Consider the following 13,531-nt stretch of genomic DNA (forward strand, 5'->3'; position numbering starts at 1 on the left):
CATCTTCTGACTTTATGATGAACTGCTGCTGGCTTTAAATTACAGCAAAATTGAAAGTGAAACCTATTTCCACCTAACTAATAATGTGTGGTTGTAAACAATAGTCTGAGGAGAGTATATATCCAGGTATATAAGATTCTAACAGCTGTGGATACTGTTCAGCCAAATGGCTATTTCAATATTAGTTTAAATATTAGAACTCATGGCCATAAGTGGAAATTAGCGGAAGAACATTTTAAAACAAATTTGAGGAAGCACTTCTTTACACAGTGTGTAGTTAGAGTATGGAATAGTCTTCCTGCTATTGTAGTGGAAGCTAAAACCATGGGTTCCTTTAAATCAGAGCTAGATAAGATTTTAACAACTCTGACCTATTAGTTAAGTTCTCCCCAAACGAGCTTGATGGGCCCAATGGCCTCCTCACATTTGTAAATTTCGTATGAGAGTGTGCAACAGTTAACTTGTAACAATCATTTGTCTGTGAATAGGGGTATTGCAGACACTGGTGGAAATGAATGAATAAAAACAATTATAATCATACAATGAATGAGATGATGTTATAGTGTACAGTTTATGAGAAATATGCTAAATCAAATGAAAGGTTTTATGGTCAAGGCACAAGGCAAAGATTGTTTAAAATGTCAGACTGCTCTAACATAACAGCACATCATCAATCTGTTAGTCACCTGATTCCAGTCCGCCTTTGCTCTGCTGCCGGAGCTCCTGCACTGCCTGCCATGTCTCCAGTGTTCCAGTGACCGTCGGCTCTCTTGAGTTGTTCTGAATGTGAACTCTTGGCTCTCCAGTGTTAGTCCTATGAACCTCCTTTATCCTGGTTTCTTTCCATAGCTTCAGCACTGTGAGATCTAACTGGCACTCTGCCTTCTCTCAGTTCATGCAGCTGACTGAGGAAATTGAGATCTAACCCTCGCTCTTTGCCCTTCATGTTTGCCATTTCTTTAGTAACACTTAACAGGCAAGCAGATGTATGATATTTTATTTGCCATTCTTACAATTACAGTACAGATACATAGGAATTCTTTGATTTTTGCACATCCCATCTTGCTCTCCTATGAGAAATACAGACACATATGCAGTCGGTTCCCAAATTGGAGGGCACAGGGAACAGATTGTAACTTTGTGTAAAAGAAAGACTTACTAGTCTGAAACATTAAACAGCTGAGATACAGCATTTCGTTATATTACTCAAATTACACTTCTACCAATGTGAACATTATATGTAAATTCAGTAACAGACTCCACATTTACCTGGAACAGGATGCACCTTCTTCAACTCTAACAAAAATGTTGTGTATCCTGTCTAACCAACCAGACACCAGCTTGTGATGCTTTGCCTGTAAATGAGGAGCTTGATAATGTGTGCATACATGCTGCAGATCAGGCAGTGATAAGAACATAAGAACATAAGAACATAAGAAATTTACAAACGAGAGGAGGCCATTCGGCCCATCAAGCTCGTTTGGGGAGAACTTAGCTAATAGCTCAGAGTTGTTAAAATCTTATCTAGCTCTGATTTAAAGGAACCCATGGTTTTAGCTTCCACTACAATAGCAGGAAGACTATTCCATACTCTGACTACACGCTGTGTAAAGAAGTGCTTCCTCAAATTTGTTTTAAAATGTTCTCCCGCTAATTTCCACTTATGGCCACGAGTTCTAGTATTTAGACTAATATTGAAATAGTCATTTGGCTGAACAGCATCCAGACCCGTTAGAATCTTATAGACCTGAATCATATCCCCCCTTAGTCTCCTTTGCTCAAGGCTGAACAGATTCAGTTCCGCTAACCTCTCCTCGTAAGACATTCCTCTAAGACCAGGAATCATTCTCGTAGCTCTTCGTTGCACCTTTTCTAAGGCAGCAATGTCCTTCTTGAGGTATAAGCTCTGTGGTTTTTACATTTCTTTGAGCTAGTTAGGCCAGCTGTTCTGAAATGAGTAGATATTTGGAGTAACACAGGTCTTGTGCTTTGGAAATCCAAATGATCCTGAGTGGTAACATTTGTTTTGTTTCCAAACAGACGCATATGCAGTCAGTTCCCAGATTGTGTCAGGGTCGGCCTCCCGCTGTGGTCCTTCCATGCCCCTTCCCTGTTTGACCAGCAGGTGGTGCTGGTCATCCCGTCCATACGTCAGTCCTTGTTTCTCCCCTGTCACTTGTCTGGTCTTGTGGCTCAATGTATTAAGCATGTGCTGTCTGTTTGCCCCTCGGTCCTGAGTTCCCTCTTGTTGTGAGTTCGAATCCCGCCTCCTCTGTTTTTGTATTTAGCTCCCTGGTGTTTTCCTTTATGCTTAATTATTCCTGGTGTTTGCTTTGTAATTGGTTTTGGTTTTGTTTCTTGTTCCCCTGCTTATGTTATTGCCTATGTACCTTCCGTGTGTTGATATATGCTTCCTTGGTTAGTGTTTAGTTTCCCTGATTGTTAGTGTCTTTGAGTTAATTGGTTTCACCTGTGTCCTGTTTCCCTTGTCTTTGTTAATCAGCCTCACCTGCCCTGTGTTAGTCATTACCCCCATAGTATATTAGTTCCTGCCTTTGTTCTGTTCCCCGCTGGTTCATCGCGTCGTGTCTCGTGTCTAAACTATTGTCTCTGAGGTCTACGCTCGTCTATGCCCTTGTCTAAGTCGTCTATGCCCTTGTCTAAGTCGTCTATGCCCTTGTCTAAGTCGTCTATGCCCTTGTCTAAGTCGTCTATGCCCTTGTCTAAGTCGTCTATGCCCTTGTCTAAGTCGTCTATGCCCTTGTCTAGGCTTGTCTCTGGTTTTTCCCTTGATTGTAGTTTACCTTAGTGTCGTGCTAGTTAGTTAGTTTTCCTTGTGTGTTATTTAGTCTAGTTAATTCCTCCCTGTTTTAGTTTTGACCCCTCGCGGTCTTTTTGGTTTTCTTGTGTTTTGTTGTCTTTGTTAATAAACCCCTCTATTGTTCCTGGAGCCGCAAGTGGGTCGTCCGCCCTTTATTCGTGCACCATGCCCCGTTCCCGTTCCCGAGATGCCCGCAACCTTGACAGATTGGAGGGCACAGGGAACAGATTGTGACTTTGGGTAAAAGAAAGACTTACTACTCTGAAACATTAAACAGCTGAGATACAGAATTTCGTTACATTATTCAAATTACACTTCTACCAATGTGAACATTATATGTAAATTCAGTAAAAAATTCTACATTTATCTGGAACAGGATGCACCTTCTTCAACTGTAACAAAAATGAGTATGGAGTAAAACATCCAGAGCCCAGCTTGTGTTGCTATGCCTGTAAATGAGGACTTGTGGGGAGCCTGAAACTGCGTGCATACATGCCACAGATCAGGTACTGATAAGGTCTGTGGAATTTAGACCTCTATGAGCCCACTGTTCTGGAATGACTAGGTATTTGCATTAGAACAGAGTAGTTGTAAAGGTCTCATGCTTTGGAAATCTGAGTGATCCTAAATGATAAAAGTTCTTTCATTGCCCATAAATATTGCCCGGAATGTATGCTTTTCCTCAGTATTGTACCATTTTACTGATAAACAGTGTGCTACTGTAATATTGTCACAGTTTTCTTAAAACATTTCGTTACAGTGTACATAAAGAAGCCAATACTTAAAAGGGCTCAGCTAAACCGAATTCTAAAATAAGGGAGGGAAACTGAGGGGTCGAATGGCCCCCTCTCGTTTGTAAATTTCTTATGAAACAGATTGTGACTTTGTGTAAATAGAGACTTACTAGTTTCAAATTGTAAACAACTGAGACATAGCCTTCCATTATATTACACAAAATTACACTTCTACCACAGTGAACTTTATGCATGTAAATTCAGTAAAAGATTCCACATTAATCTGGAACAGGAAGTACTCTCTTCAACTGTAGCAAAAATGCTGTGTATCCTGTTTGACCACTCAGCCACCGGCTTGTGATGCTTTGCATATATATATATATATATATATATATAAGGGCTTGTGGGCAGCTTGGCATTCAGGCAGCCTGTTATTGTATGCATGCGTGCAGAAGATCAGGTAATGATAGGCTCTGTGGTGTTTCGATTTCCTTGAGCCACTTAGGCCCATTGTTCTGCAATGACTAGATATTTGGAGTAACACGCAGTATTTGTAAGGGTGTAGTGCTGTGCTAAGTTGAGTAACAGAGTGATCCCGAATGATAAAAGCTCTTTCATTTCCACCGTCGAGCTCATCACTGCTCTTGTGCTAGTTATATGGCCTGGTTTGTTGGTGGTTTACCCATGATCTTGTTCGTCTAATGAGTATGTTAGGTAGACTACATTCTTTATTTGTTCTTCTATTAAGCTTGGCATTTCAGTAGTACATATGATATTACTGATGCTAAATGGCCTGTTCATTTGGGTGAGGTGTCACCCTCTTCAGTAACTCATGACTTACAGGCTCTTGTCTTTTGGTAACTTTATTTATCCTTAGTTTCTATTCTTCTCTTTTTTGTATGTAACGAATACCCAGGGTTCACAGCAGGTGCACACGGAAACTTCTCCCCTCCTTCCCTTGTCCCCTACATACACACCAGACTCAACCTTTGAAGAGACAGACGCACACATACACACACACACACAGAAATGCAGAACATTTTTCTTGGTCCTGTTAATGCATTTATTGGTTATGTTCATACATTAATTCTGCTCTGTTGATGTTGGTGGTTGTTTAGATGTGTAAAACACTACATAAACACTATTTTAGTTTCATGTACCATTTGCACTTTTTCAAACATATCTTGATTATACTCTAAGCAAAACAGTTTGTTCAGTTCCCAGAACTGTGGTGTCCTAACATCCTTCCTTATGCCCTCTTCTGACTATAAAAGGTCACTTATGTACTAAAGGTCATTTTTGTTGCAAACCAAATTGTAATGGGGTAGGTGCTATTGGACTAACTGTTGAATAGTGCAGGGTTAATGTTTCATTAACTCTGAGTGCGTCTGATGCAGCCCTTCATGTAAGAAACACGATAAATAAAACCTGTCAGAGTCAAGCCTCTATCAATGGCTCAGTGTGTCTCTGTACACGCAAACGGGGGCCTCCGGCTGTGACCAAGCTGCCCACAAACAGCATATTTTCTCTTTCCTTATTATGATGCACTGTAACTTACAATGCTGTATTTAAACATGTCTTGAATGAATTTCATAGGACAGGTTGCATTTTGTAACATTAATAGATTTGAATGTGTGGTACTTTAAAAAAAAAAAATTGATACTTATAAGTACAATCCTAATAAGAATTGCACTCCTATATCAGACAAAATCATTTTATCACATGGATTAGAATTTTTTAAAGTTATTTTTATTGTGAAACTGCACCCTAAACAATGTTAGTCTCATTTAAAATGATGAAATTTTTATTAGTTTTAAATAATCACATCCATTCAGGGGCATTATTCTGTGTCAGTGACAGTGTGTGAACTGAGTCTCTGTGCCTGTGATCAGAAGGTTACTGGTTTGAATCCTGGCCTTGATAGAATAAGCACGCACAGCTGCAGGTCCTTGAGCAAAGCCCTCAACCCCCATCCTCAGAGGTGCTGCTACAGGTGGCTGTCCTTCACTGCCGAGCTCATTCTCACCTGTCTGTGTGTCAAGGAGAGCAAGACGGGGTAAATGAAAGGAAAGTCCCCCCATGGGGATCAATAAAGTATTATTATTATTATTAAGGATGTGAGTACAGCATGTGTGCTCATTCCGATGTGGTGATGCACATCACCCAAATACCCTCCCAATGTCAAACTTCTTCCAACGCCACTGACGACATTACAAACTGAACACACTATCATACTAACAGCTTCATACTGTATTTCTGTTTAAAGGGCAACATGATCAACCTGATACAATGTAACAATGACATACTAATTATAGTCAATCTGGACCAAACTGGTTGTAGATCACTTTCCATGACACAGAGTCCATGTAATGATTGGCGAATATAAGCAACTTGATAAGTACTAACTTTAGCAAAGGGGAGCTTTGGCACATTAGTGACTGCAGTACCAGCTTCCACCAGTAGATGCCAGTTTTGAGCCTAATATATTTTAAACGTTTCAAAACAATTGGTTCAAATGTGTCAGAATGGTTTTGAAGTTTCAGAATTGCCTTTACTAGTTAATCCCATCACTAGCAGGCACAGCAAGCAGGCAAAATGGTTAGGCAGGAGCAGGAACACACAGGCAAAGCAAAGGTCAAAACACAAGACGGGACTATAATCACGATTTGGCAGGATTATCGGGACAAAACACAAAGAAGGGCTTGGAGTAAGAGGGCTAAATAGGGCAAGAGAACAAGACACCGCTGGATGCAATGAAACAATTAAGGTAAACAAAGGAAGAGACAGGTGGGCCAGCCTGGATTTCAGCCTGTCACGTTGGTTTTAGTGAGAAGCCGGCTGGACAGCACCCCCTGATCTGTCGTTTCATGAAGGGCACCTGCCGGAAACGCCTGGTTTCTAAGCTGTCAGTCCCATTGTGGGATCTGTCTCTGGTGCTGGGTGCCATGTCTCATCACCCTTTTGAGCCTTTGGACGGGGTGGGGTTGAAATATCTCTCTCTTAAGACAGCGCTGCTTTTAGCTCTGACTACAGCAAAGCGAGTGAGCGATTTGCAGGCCTTGTCTGTCCGCTCTTCTTGTTTGCAGTTTGGTCCGGGACTTACCAAAGTGTGCCTGCGTCCTAATCCTGCTTTTGTGCCTAAGGTTGTGGACTCGACCTACAGGTGCTCTACGGTGGAGCTGACAGCCTTCCACCCCCCTCCTTTGTCCTCTGCTGAGGAACAGAAGCTAAACACATTGTGTCCAGTTCGGGCCCTACATGTGTATATAAACAGGACAGCAGGCTTCAGGAAGCGCGATCAGTTGTTTGTGTCCATTCCCCCCCCCCGGAAGGGCAAGCCGCTGTCACGCTAGAGGCTCTCTCACTGGATTGTACAGGCTATTTCTTTAGTTTATACATGCAGGGGCTCTCAGCCTCCCGAGGGCTTGAGGGCCCATTCTACCAGAAGCATGGCCACATCTTGGGCCCTGTTCAAGGGGGTGTCAGTCCAGGATATTTGTAATGCGGCAAGCTGGGCTACACCGCACACGTTTGTGCATTTTTACAGGCACATGCGGTGCTGGAGGCTAACAGACCTTGTAAATAGTCTGCTTCTGTATTTAACCGTGTAAATACACTTTAGACGTAGCTAATTTTAGGTTTATAATGGTATAATATAGTTTTGCCGTAAGATTTCCTGCGATTCTGAAAGCATGAGTGTCATGCCAGATTCCTGAGATTTGGCAACCCTGAAAACGTACATTTTTTGTTTCACCTGAGTTGATTTATATAACAAATAACATTACTTTATTCAATTGTTAAAAAGCGGAAACTTCAACGAACATGAATTCACCAATAAACTACGTCTACATATATTTATTTTTATTTCTATTTTAATATTCAGAGAGAGCAGGCCTGGTGGCATTATAGCCTATGCACTTTGAAGTGATTTTATTTTTGCACTAATGGCACTACTGATTTTACAGTACTCAGTTTCCGGTAAATAAACATAAGTTTGTGTTTCAAATAAGAGTGAAATCTGTGCCTTTGTGTACTGCACAGTCAGACCTTAATACCATCCCTTAACATTGGTTTCCTTTCATCTTGGTGAACATAATGACTTTCTGACATCAAAGGGAAACTTTAAACATAACACTTTACAATAATAATGAAAAAAAGCAATACGGCTGCATCGGCTAAAGAAAGAGAGTTGGCTTGGCAAAAAATAACGGACAGAGTAAATTCGTGTGTATTAAATTGCAAATTTGACATCGCCTCCCCTTTTATTATAATGCAAAGTAATTAAACACCCCTTCCGCATCCTTTTGACTGTTAAATCACTATGAAAGCATTTACTTTTCCTGCCATTCATTTCTTTAGGTTAAAATAATTTAAATTTTAGTCGACTAAATCAACTGTAGTTTTAGTCAACTGTAATCTTATTATATTTAGTCAACTAAAAATAGACTAAAACTAAAATAATTTAGATGACTAAATTATGATTGAAACTAAATTACATTTTAGACAAAAGACTTTATACAATTAATACATAATTTTGCTGTCAAAATTAACACTGTATTAGTCTATGTGGGTCACAGCTACTCACTGGAAATAGGAGGTGCAGCCACACAAAATTATTTTGTGGGCTTTAAATTTCATACCGTCAGCCATGATACTGGCCAGTTCCGCCCTTGGAGAGCATGCAGTACTCAGAAAATAAACCAATAAACCTAGATGGTGCTGTGGTGCGAAAACAAAGAATTTTAAAGACTTCCTCCAAGTTGTCGGTTATGCCGTAAGCGGCTTCGAAAGTAAGCTGATATGGACCAGTGTGAGGTGCCAATACTGCCAACAACCCCCAAGTTTTTCCCTGTAAGTTGGAGGACCTCCTTATAGGGCTGGATGTAGGGCTTAGGAGGTACAAATAGCTGAAAAATGCAATCAGACCCATATAGAATGAAGTGGGGTGCCAAGTTTAGGGGGTGATTATTAAAAAATGCTACAGTAAAAATTCACAAAAATAAGTCTGCTTACACTCTGTTATACCTACTATAAGATGGCAATGGCAGATTTTTGGGACGTTTTGAAATGAAAGAGCAGGGGCCTGTAAAAATAGCTGAAAAAAAGAAACATTTAAGGTGGACCGGAAAAATCCGAATAAGTAGCCAACTTCAGCCTCGTTATTTGTAGCTGGTCAGTACAGATAGATTTTATCGTGATCCGATTAAGAGAGATTTTCATTAGCGTAGCAGCGTTTCCGCAGTAATCGCCGCAATGGCTCTTGGGATCGGTTCGCAAACCGTTTGATGAACGAATTTACCTTATGGTTTTCGGGCACTCGGTCGGTGACTCAAATGAACGGTTTGCGAATCGATCCCAAGAGCCCTCGCGGCGTTAACTGCGGAAATGCAGTTACGCTGTTAAAAGTAATAAAATCAACGCAGCTGTTTATCATTTACCACAACAGTAAATTATTGCGTTTCTGTATAATAAAACTATATGTCTTTCATCAAAAAACAAAGATATTTATTAACTTTGACGTTTACACAACAATGTATGCAAGTTTACTCATGCTCATTGTATGTGTGTGTGATTGTATTGGTAATATTGCAGTTGTTGTTAACTGATGTAGTCCTCGATACTCATGCACATGAATTTGGCTAAAGTAAAGAAAATAAGAACTATATACACGCGTGTTTATTCAGCATCGACACCCTTTCTGCGTTTTATATATTGTTTTTTTTATTGTAAATAGTCAAGCTGAACATTTTTGTTGAACACCAGCGCCATCTTTCAGTCAAATAACGTAACCTTGAGACACCGTTTGATTTATTATCCGATCCCATGATTCGTTGAGTCATACGGTCAGGCGCAAAAATAGACGAAATAAAATAGTGAAACGATAGAATCGATTCATTACAACGGACAGTTCGAAAGAATCAAACTAGTTAATTGAGTCGAACTTCCCATCACTAGGAACTGAGCTAGGAGCGGCTGGGCTGCTGTGCGCAGGCGGTTGGCTCAGAAGCACTGCCCCAGAGCTGTGTCATCATCAATAGCCTGATAGGGTTTTAAGCAATAATCAGTGCAAGTTCACACTTTACTAGTTCAAAGTTCAGTTCATATAGAAAAAATTAATAAACACGTTTATACTTCACCATTTTAAGTGAGAACTAACTCACTTTTTTTACCCGTTTCATTCATCACAACTAAGGCAGTAATCCTGTATTACTAAGATTTTATCTGGACCTAAACAGTGATTCACAATGTCACAAAAATCTGAACCAGTTCAAGTCCTTTAGTAAATGTGTTAAGTTTAGTTCACAGTTGTTAGAAAAATGAACTTGTTAAAACAGTCTATGTCCTTGATGGCTAGAAATGTTTGCCCTCCACATAATAACATCACAATGAATAATGAAAACATAACAGTGACATTTCCCCCTTTGCACTGCAAAAAAGTAAAGTAACCATACACACCATAAACGCCATATCCATTACACTTAACTACATAGATCAGCCATTGATATTCTTCCTGTTTTTCTGCCAAATGCTGTGGCAGTGAGATGCATAATGTTTACTGCAATGGTACAGCTCCTTGCCTCTCAAAGTGCGGGGCGGGCACCACTAGTGGGGAAGGGACCAGACAGGTGGGGAGCAACAAACACGAGGAAAGTTGGCTTTTTATGGCAATATTATGCAATATCTTTCTTTAGTGCATATAAAGAATATCAACCTATACATTTTACACAGACACGCCTACAATATGCAAAAGATAAAAAAAGTGATGTGGTCTCATTTTTTGAGATTGTGGGGGGGTTGGACTAACGTGCATGGATGCTGAGTATCAGTCCTCTGTATTTCCTAATTCATGCTTCTGGGAGACATGGAGCTGATGATCTACATAAACGTGAGGGGCGGCTGCTGCCTCACCTGTGCAATTCCATTCTGGATAATCTTTTTGAAAGTAATTTAAAAAAAACATTGGACTTAGAAATTAAATGTCAAAGTAATGTAAAACTAATAGGATTTACCTCAAAATTACAAAGAAAAATGTTACATTTTTAGTATGGTCATAAATCTTTAAATTATGAGTTACATATTAAATTAGTCAATTGCTGTGATTTTACATAAATTTGTATGTAATTTGAGAAAGTGGGAAACATGCAGTATAAATTAAACAGCATTTTTCTTTTTAAAAATGTGAAATACATGTAATTTTTCATTACTGGAATTATGCGTAAAATAAAAGTTGGTTTACTAATTGGGGGATATGTATAACTTTACAGAGTTTTTAAAAAAGAGAAACTAATGTAAAAAAAATTAGTTATTTTCTGTAAAATTACATTTTTCTTTATGATGACTTTCTATAGGCACTATATATATATACAGGGGAAGATGGTGGCGCAGGAGGTATAGGGTTGCAGGTTTGAGCCCTGGTTCCTCCTGACCCCATCAAAGTGTCCTTGAGCAAGGCACTGAACCCCAAATTGCTCCCGGTGAGCTGGTTGGCACCTTGCATGACAGCCTTCGCCACTGGTGTGTGAATGTGAGTGTGGATGGGTGAATGTGAGGCATGTATTGTAAAGCGCTTTGAGTACTCGTAGGAGTAGAAAAGCGCTATATAAATGCAGTCCATTTACAATTTATACATACATACACCAGATCCATTATAAACTAATATAATAGTGCATCGCTCTCTGGTGGACAAACTACGCAACAACACTAATAACATTGTTGAAGTATCTGTCCTCCTCTTACTTACTGTCATTTATCCACCATTATAACTCATACCAGGGGCGTAGTTAGAGATGAATAGATGACCTGCCTTGGAGACCCCAACAGAGTCATGATGCCAGATTAGGCTGCAGACTTCAAATTTACATTAAAGCAGCTATTTTATATACTGTATACAGTGGCTCTGTAGGAGAAATTGTAAATTGACCTTTAGGGTTACGGGTTTGAATTCAATGCCTGTGTGTTTTTAATCTGGCCATTGTGTGTGAGGGTCTGTCCTGTAATGTACTGGTATCCCATCCACTCTGGGCCCTGTCTCTCGTGCTGTGCGTGCTGGAGAAGGCTTCAGTTTCACCTTGACATTACACTGGATTAGGGAAGAGCATCAAAAACTCAAACAAAAAAGGTTAATGAACAAAAGAAACATACAGGGTATCTCAGGTCTGGATTTATTTTTATTTTCTAGGGGTCGGCTTTGGGAGGGTTTGGTACTGGAGGCCAATAAGGAAGAACTCCCCATTAGGAAGAAATCTCGGGAGGAACCAGGCTGAAAGGCGGAGTCCCTGAACGTCAGCACTCAAAGTCCACAGGGGGTTGTGAAGCTGTCAGGCTATATTGACAGCACTGACAGTACAGGTCATTCAAAGCCAATGGCACCGATCTATGTCTAGGGGTCGGCTTTGGGAGGGTCTGTTCTTGTGGTCACCCACTGGGCATGGTACTGGAGGCTGTGGGTGTAACGCCTCTGGGGTGGCCATCAGGCGCTCACCAGGGGCAGCGTATTGCCTGATGCTGGGGAGCGCTGGCACTACCACACAGCTCAGGCCCCTGCGGGATGTGCCCATGTCCTGGGCGCGGTACCAGCTGCCTGTCTCCGCATCAAAGCACTCTACTCCCATGATGTTTCCAAAGTAATGATGGCTGCCGCCTACCACGACGAGCAGGTCGTCCACCACCTCGATGCCAAAGTGGGCGCGTGGCATGAGCAGGGGGGCCACAGCATGCCAACAATTTCTTACGGGGTCATAGGCCTCTACGGTCTGCGGGCACACAGACTCGTTGAAACCGCCCACCTGGGAGACACCAAAGGCAAGTGATCACTCAGATACCAAAGGGATGGGTAAACATCAACTTTCCCAAAGTCATGTGGTCCTTGCTTAGGGACTTTAAATGTAAGAAACCAGGGGCTCATTTATAAAGGGTTCATATGAATGAAATAGACATTCATGCATACATTTATAGGAAATACTGGGATTTATAAAGAAAAACCTTCCCTGAAAAAGAACGCACATATATAAGTGGTCCAAAGCAGTCATACAAATGTTTTAGGAGAAACACAAAAAAGTGAGATCTAGAGTCATATGCCTCAATCTTATTGGTTTGGTGGTCAGTCCAGCCACCGATCGCCAGCAGGATCTCAGAGGGCAGGTGTGGGCGGAGCAGCGGGGATTGAAAGTCTGAATTTGGTGGACCATCACACATGGCCTTCAAGGCTTCACTAATTGTGAGCCTGCACTCTGCACTGGCCTTCACAAGACCATTGTTCTTCACGGTCTTCATAAGATAGTCTGCCTTCATGCGAGCCAATCGCACCTACACAGGAAACCAGAAGGAGAGAGTTCCCATGAGTCTCTTGGTGCTTTTTTGAATAACTCTGGAAAAGAGCAACTCTTAACATAAAGGATACAACAGCAAGTCCACATTTTAATTTCTCATTTGAGTGTCTTATGCCATCGGTTAATTCGCCATCGGTTAACTGTGTTGAAATACTTGGAAGTTGTAGACTTATGGAACATGGAAATGGAGGTTTAGTATCTAGCTACAGTGATAAGGATTGAGGACTTCACTGGATTAGCGTGCTATTGTTATGTCCACATGTCAGTGAGAACACTGTATGATTATAGTCACCTTAGGCAACAGCACTGAAATATGGGCCTTGCGGGTGGCAGGCTCGTGCATTATCCAGCGGAGGATGGCCTCAAACACCACATCCTCATCTCCGACATTGAGCTCATCCTTTTCGATGATGTCGGAGAGCTGGTGCAGGGTGAGCTCCAAGAACTCCTCTGGGGTGCTGGCAACCTCCTTGAAGTTCTCCAAAACAACAACAAACAAATTTATCTTTGTATAGCGCAACAACATTACATCGTCTCAAAGCGCTTTACAGCATCCCCACACAAAGCCCCCAGTGAGTAAGCCATAGGCGACAGTGGCAATGAAAAACTCCCGAGAAGGAAGAAGCCTTGGAAGGGACCAGACTCAA

Source organism: Paramormyrops kingsleyae, chromosome 25 (assembly GCF_048594095.1).
Source record: "Paramormyrops kingsleyae isolate MSU_618 chromosome 25, PKINGS_0.4, whole genome shotgun sequence".
Taxonomy (NCBI): Eukaryota; Metazoa; Chordata; class Actinopteri; order Osteoglossiformes; family Mormyridae; genus Paramormyrops; species Paramormyrops kingsleyae.